Source organism: Mercenaria mercenaria, unplaced genomic scaffold (genome assembly GCF_021730395.1).
Source record: "Mercenaria mercenaria strain notata unplaced genomic scaffold, MADL_Memer_1 contig_4351, whole genome shotgun sequence".
Classification (NCBI taxonomy): domain Eukaryota; kingdom Metazoa; phylum Mollusca; class Bivalvia; order Venerida; family Veneridae; genus Mercenaria; species Mercenaria mercenaria.
In genome coordinates, this window is record NW_026462572.1 from 1 (window position 1) to 6732 (window position 6732).

The window sequence follows — 6732 nt, forward strand, 5'->3', positions numbered from 1 at the left end:
TTCATGAAAGTTGGTCAGAACGCTTACCTTGATGATATCTAGGTCAAGTTCGAAACTGGGTCACGTGCCGTCAAAAACTAGGTCAGTAGGTCAAATAATAGAAAAACCTTCTGACCTCTCTAAAGGCCATATTTTTCATGGGATCTGTATGAAAGTTGGTCTGAATGTTCATCTTGATGATATCTAGGTCAAGTTCGAAACTGGGTCACGTGCCTTTTAAAAACTAGGTCAGTAGGTCTAAAAATAGAAAAACCTTGTGACCTCTCTAGAGGCCATATATTTCAAAAGATCTTCATGAAAATTGGTCAGAACGTTCACCTTGATGATATCTAGGTCATGTTCGAAACTGGGTCACGAGCCGTCAAAAACTAGGTCAGTAGGTCAAATAATAGAAAAACCTTGTGACCTCTCTAAAGGCCATATTTTTCATGGGATCTGTATGAAAGTTGGTCTGAATGTTCATCTTGATGATATCTAGGTCAAGTTCGAAACTGGGTCACGTGCGGTTAAAAACTAGGTCAGTAGGTCTAAAAATAGAAAAACCTTGTGACCTCTCTAGAGGCCATATATTTCATGAAATCTTCATGAAAATTGGTCAGAATGTTCACCTTGATGATATCTAGGTCAAGTGGGTCACGTGCCGTCTAAAACTAGGTCAGTAGGTCAAATAATAGAAAAACATTGTGACCTCTCTAGAGGCCATATTTTCCATGGGATCTGTATTTAAGTTGGTTTGAATGTTCATCTTGATGATATCTAGGTCAATTTTGAAAGTGGGTCACGTGCCATCAAAAACTAGGTCAGTAGGTCAAATAATATAAAAACCTTGTGACCTCTCTAAAGGCCATATTTTTCAATGGATCTTCATGAAAGTTGGTCTGACTGTTCATCTTGATGATATCTAGGTCAAGTTCGAAACAGGGTCATGTGCGGTCAAAAACTATGTCAGTAGGTCTGAAAATAGAAAAACCTTGTGACCTCTCTAGAGGCCATACTTGGGAATGGATCTCCATAAAAATTGGTCAGAATTTTCATCTTGATGATATCTAGGTCAAGTTCGAAAGTAGGTCACGTGCCTTCAAAAAGTAGGTCAGTAGGTCAAATAATGAAAAAACGTTGTGACCTCTCTAGAGGCCATATTTTTCATGGGATCTGTATGAAGGTTGGTCTGAATGTTTATCTTGATGATATCTAGGTCAAGTTTGAAACTGGGTCAACTGCGATCAAAAACTAGGTCAGTAGGTCTTGAAATAGAAAAACCTTGTGACCTCTCTAGAGGCCATACCCTTGAATGGATCTTCATGAAAATTGGTCAGAATGTTCACCTTGATGATATCTAGGTCAAGTTTGAAACTGGGTCACGTGCCTTAAAAAACTAGGTCAATAGGTCAAATAATAGAAAAACCTTGTGACCTCTCTAGAGACCATATTATTCAAGGATCTTCATGGAAATTGGTCAGAATTTTTATCTTGATAATATCTAGGTCAAGTTCAAAACTGGGTCACATGAGCTCAAAAACTAGGTCACTATGTCAAATAATAGAAAAAACGACGTCATACTCAAAACTGGATCATGTGGGAAGAGGTGAGCGATTCAGGACCATCATGGTCCTCTTGTTATATCTTCGAATCTAACAGATTGCTTCCAAATATGCGAATTTACGTTTCTCAAATCTTATATGAGCCTTTTTTTATCACTGTTTTGTACAGAAACAGTTAATGGATTCACAATATATGGCTGAACATCACTTTTTTCGATCAAATGTCTATCAAGTAAATCTGAGATAGCTTCTTCAACAAAATCTGCCTCTAATAAAGATGACTTATTGTTTTTGCAATATGTTTTCGGGAGCATTGAAAATAAAGGTATTTTGTATCCATTTTGGATAACATCTAATATTAAGTCATTAGAACCAATGTCCTTCCAAAACTGGATATTTTCTCTTAACCTACATCGAACAATAATGTGTTTTTGCCCCTGCTCGTACTCGTAATAATCGTGAGTAAATCTATCATAGTCAAATAAATACTCATCTTTTAACAAAGTCCCAACACTCTCATTCTGATTTCCCTCCGAACTGGTTCCCGGCTGCACCGACTGACTTCTGCACTCGTGGACAGTACCTCCTGGTGTGACCATGGTCTCCACAGGCAAAACTTGGACCCGGGACTGCATCTCTTCCGACTGCCGCTTCAAAGCCTGGAGCGTTGCTGACGCTTCCGTTGAAGCCTCCGTAACTTCCGTAGCCACGAAAAAGACCTCTCCCATTAGACGGTCCCGTGCTACAGCCTGCGATGGCTGAGCTCCCCATTGTGAAACGGCTGCCGCCAGACCGACCAATACCAGACCGACCCTTGCTAGAATCTCTCTTTCTCTTGAGTGCACGACTCCCCGCCTTAATGATTTTACTCTCGTCCTCCGAGTCTATTGCAGTGGGATTTGATTCATATTGTTTAACTGTTTCCCAACCTCCACTCGATCCACCAGCCAACCTTATTAACTTATTTCTTCTTTTCAACCTTATCTGAAGTTCGTCACATAGTTCCTTAGAATAATCAAATTTGCTATTGTTTAAACTCCAAACAACTTGGCCTACTATGTCCTCCGAATCTTCGTTAAACTCGAATTGTGTCTTATTTCCGTTGTACTTCCATACAATGTCTTTCGCCTTTTTTAACTTTTTTACTTCGCTAGAAACAGAATCTGAATTGCTTTGAACCTCCTCTCTTAAACTCTGAACTTCTATTCTTTGCTGTCTAATTTCATTCATTAAATCCTTTAAAGTTGGTTCAGCATTATTTTGTTCATTTCTATCAGCCATTGCCAGTAAAAATTATACATGTACATGTACTCGAATAAAATTTAACGTGTTAACAGTTACGCCTCGCAAAGCTGAATGACCATTTTTCATAAATTATTTTCATTATAAATTTCTCAATGCGCTATGTATTATAGCGCATAATCAACTGTCCGTGACTATCTCACACATAAGGGAAAATAGTTTTCTTTTAATTCGTAAACTCAAACTCAGGTTAACAAATCTCTTTTTGCGAGAAAAAATACCACCTTTTAATCAGAAATCAGGGTGATTACCTGCAAAGCGAATTTCAGTGTCCATTTATTACAGAGACTAAATATTCTGGAATTAAAGTAGTTGAGTAGCTTTTCTGATGGTTCGGTGTGCTTGCTTGATCTAAACATTTCACTTGCTTTTAATGATAACTGTGTATATTTTCATCAATATGACTTTGATATCGCTTGGGATTTGCACTGGACAAAGTAGGCACTAAATTATTGCAATTGCTTGAATAAAATACTCTGTTAGCATTCTTACTATGCTAAAATGATGCATTTTACAAATTTAAGAGTGCCAGTAAGGCATTGCCAGTCATGCTAAAGTATCTTACCAGACAGTCCCAAGCCTGTGTAAAGTGTGAGTGTCTCTTCTAAAATGAAAACAAAAATGCCTATCAACCAACAATTTATTGAAAACCTGAGTTATTAGATTTGGGTAGATGTCGGTCGGGCGGGCAGGCGGCGGCGTCAAACTGTTGTTTCCGGTCAATAACTTTTGTTTCGGTAAAGATATTTGAATAAAACTTGGTATGTATGTAGCTTATATCAAGACAAAGGCTAGGATTGATTTTGGGGTTTCTGGGGTCAAGGTCAAGGTCACTGTTACTTAAAATAGAAAAAGGGTTTCCGGTCAATAACTTAACTTAGGAATGAGCTATCATGATGAAACTTGGTGTATAGAAAACTTATATAAAGTTGTAACTTGGGATTGATTTTGGGGTTTCTGGGATCAAGGTCAAGGTCATTGTTACTAAAAATAGGGTTAGGGTTAGGTTAGGGTTAGCATATCTTCTACATGCATGGAGGGATTTTGATGAAAGTTGGCACAATTGTTCACCATCATGAGACGGAGTGGCATGCACAAGAACCAGGTCCCTAGGTCTAAGGTCAAGGTCACACTTAGAGGTCAAAGGATACAAGAATGAAAACTTTGTCCGGAGCATATCTTCTTCATGCATAGAGGGATTTTGATGTAACTTTGCACAATTATACACCATCATGAGACGAAGTGTCTTGCGCAGTTCCCTTCTTTAGAATTACTTCCCTTTGTTATTACTATAAATAGCTTATATTGTAACTTTTTCATTACTAGACGTAGGGAAAAATCGAGACCACTTTTCTGTAGTACAACATGCTTGTTACATCCAATTTTGAGGTGTATTTTGACCAATCTCTACCTGGTAAGGATTTCTGTGTGGACTTACAATTTTTTTTTTTGTAATTTTTTTTTTTTTTTTTTTTTCTTTTTTTTTTTTAAGATTAACTTCCCTTAGTTGTTACTATAAATAACTTATATTGTAACTTTTTTATAATTGACCGTAGGGAAAAACCAAGACCACTTTTCTGTGGTACAACATAGTTGTTACTTTCTAATTTTAGGTGTATTTTAAGGTATCTCTACCTGGTAAGGAGTTTTTTTGTGGACTTAGAAAAACAAAAGAATTACAATGATTACTAAACAACCACAAAATTAAAATTACATCTGCAAATACAGGTGCTAGAGTAAAGAAATTTGCTGTGACGGGCGTATATTGTGACATTCTGGCACTCTTATTTATTCTTATGAAAAGTGTTGAAAACCTGGTTTCGTGGCATTGCCGCGTTTCTTGTTTAAGTATTTATACGCAGTTCACAACTGAAGTTTTCTTTTGAAAGACAATTTTCTTTTGAAAGTAAAGTCTCTCAATTGTCTTGATGATGATAGCATGAACAACATAGTTGTGGGCTTTTAATTATAAGCAGTAGTTGTAGAATTCATATAAAATATAAACTCTGTGTACTCCCTCTACAGACATACAGTTATAAGCATTTTTTTGACGTATGAAATGTCTACGTCCCCACGATGGGTTTGATTTAATTGGAAGATAAATAAATAAGATAATAGCCTAATGCAAAATGCTAGAAGTTTCTTTTAGTTTTCACTTTAATTTTTTATTTTTTCAAGTTCAAAACTGGGTCACATGAGCTTAAAAACTAGGTCACTATGTCAAATAATAGAAAAAACGACGTAATACTCAAAACTGGGTCATGTGGGAACAGGTGAGCGATTCAGGACCATCATGGTCCTCTTGTTTCTCTTCTTGATGTGTAAATTCCCCTCCGAAAAAATCGCTAATCAACTGAATCATAATTCACAATTTTTAGCTCACCTGAGCAATGCTCAGGTGAGTTTTTCTGATCGTTTGATGTCCGGCGTCCGTCGTCTGTCGTCTGTCAACATTTAGCTTGTGTATGCGATAGAGGCTGTATTTTTCAAGTAATCTTCATGAATATTGGTCAGAATGATAACCTTGATGAATTCTAGGCCGAGTTCGAAAATGGGTCATCTCGGTTCAAAAACTAGGTCACTAGGTCAAATCAAGAAAAACCTTGTGTATGCGATAGAGGCTGTATTTTTCAATTAATCTTCATGAATATTGGTCAGAATGATAACCTTGATGAAATCTAGGCCGAGTTTGAAAATGGGTCATCTCGGGTCAAAAACTAGGTCACTAGGTCAAATCAAAGAAAAACCTTGTGTATGCGATAGAGGCTGTATTTTTCAATTGATCTTCATGAATATTGGTCAGAATGATTGTCTTGATGAAATCTAGGCCGAGTTCGAAAATGGATCATCTCGGATCAAAAACTAGGTCACTAGGTCAAATCAAAGAAAAACCTTGTGTATGCGATAGAGGCTGTATTTTTCAATTATTCTTCATGAATATTAGTCAGAATGATAAACTTGATGAAATCTAGGCCGAGTTCGAAAATGGGTCATCTCGGGTCTAAAACTAGGTCACTAGGTCAAATCAAAGAAAAACCTTGTGTATGCGATAGAGGCGGTATTTTTCAATTGATCTTCATGAATTTTGGTCAGAATGATTACCTTGATGAAATCTAGGGCGAGTTCGAAAATGGGTCATCTGGGGTCAAAAACTAGGTCACTAGGTCAAATGAAGGAAAAACCTTGTGTATGCGATAGAGGCTGTATTTTTCAATTGATCTTCATGAATTTTGGTCAGAATGATTACCTTGATGAAAGTAAGACCAAGTTCGAAAATGGGTCATCTCGGGTCAAAAACTAGGTCACTAGGTCAAATCAAAGAAAAACCTTGTGTATGCAATAGAGGCTGTATTTTTCAACTGATCTTCATGAAATTTAGCCAGAATGATAACCTTGATAAAATCTAGGCCGAGTTCGAAAATGGGTCATCTGGGGTCAAAAACTAGGTCACTAGGTCAAATCGAAGAAAAACATTGTGTATGCAATAGAGGATGTATTTTTCAATTGATCTTCATGAAATTTGGTCAGAGTGATTGCCTTGATGAAATCTAGGTCGAGTTTGAATATGGGTCATCTGAGGTCAAAAACTAGGTCACTAGGTCAAATTAAAGAAAAATCTTGTGTATGCGATAGAGACTGTTTTTTTTTTTTCAATTGATTTTTATGAAATTTGGTCAGGATGATTGCCTTAATGAAATCTAGGTAGAATTTAAATATAGGTCATCTGAGGTCAAAAACTAGGTCACTTGGTCAAATCAAAGAAAAAACTTGTGTATGTGATAGAGACTGTATTTTTTAGTTGATCTTCATGAATTTTGGTCAGAATGATTGCCTTGATAAAATCTAGGTCGAGTTTGAACATGGGTCATCTAGGGTCAAAAACTAGGTC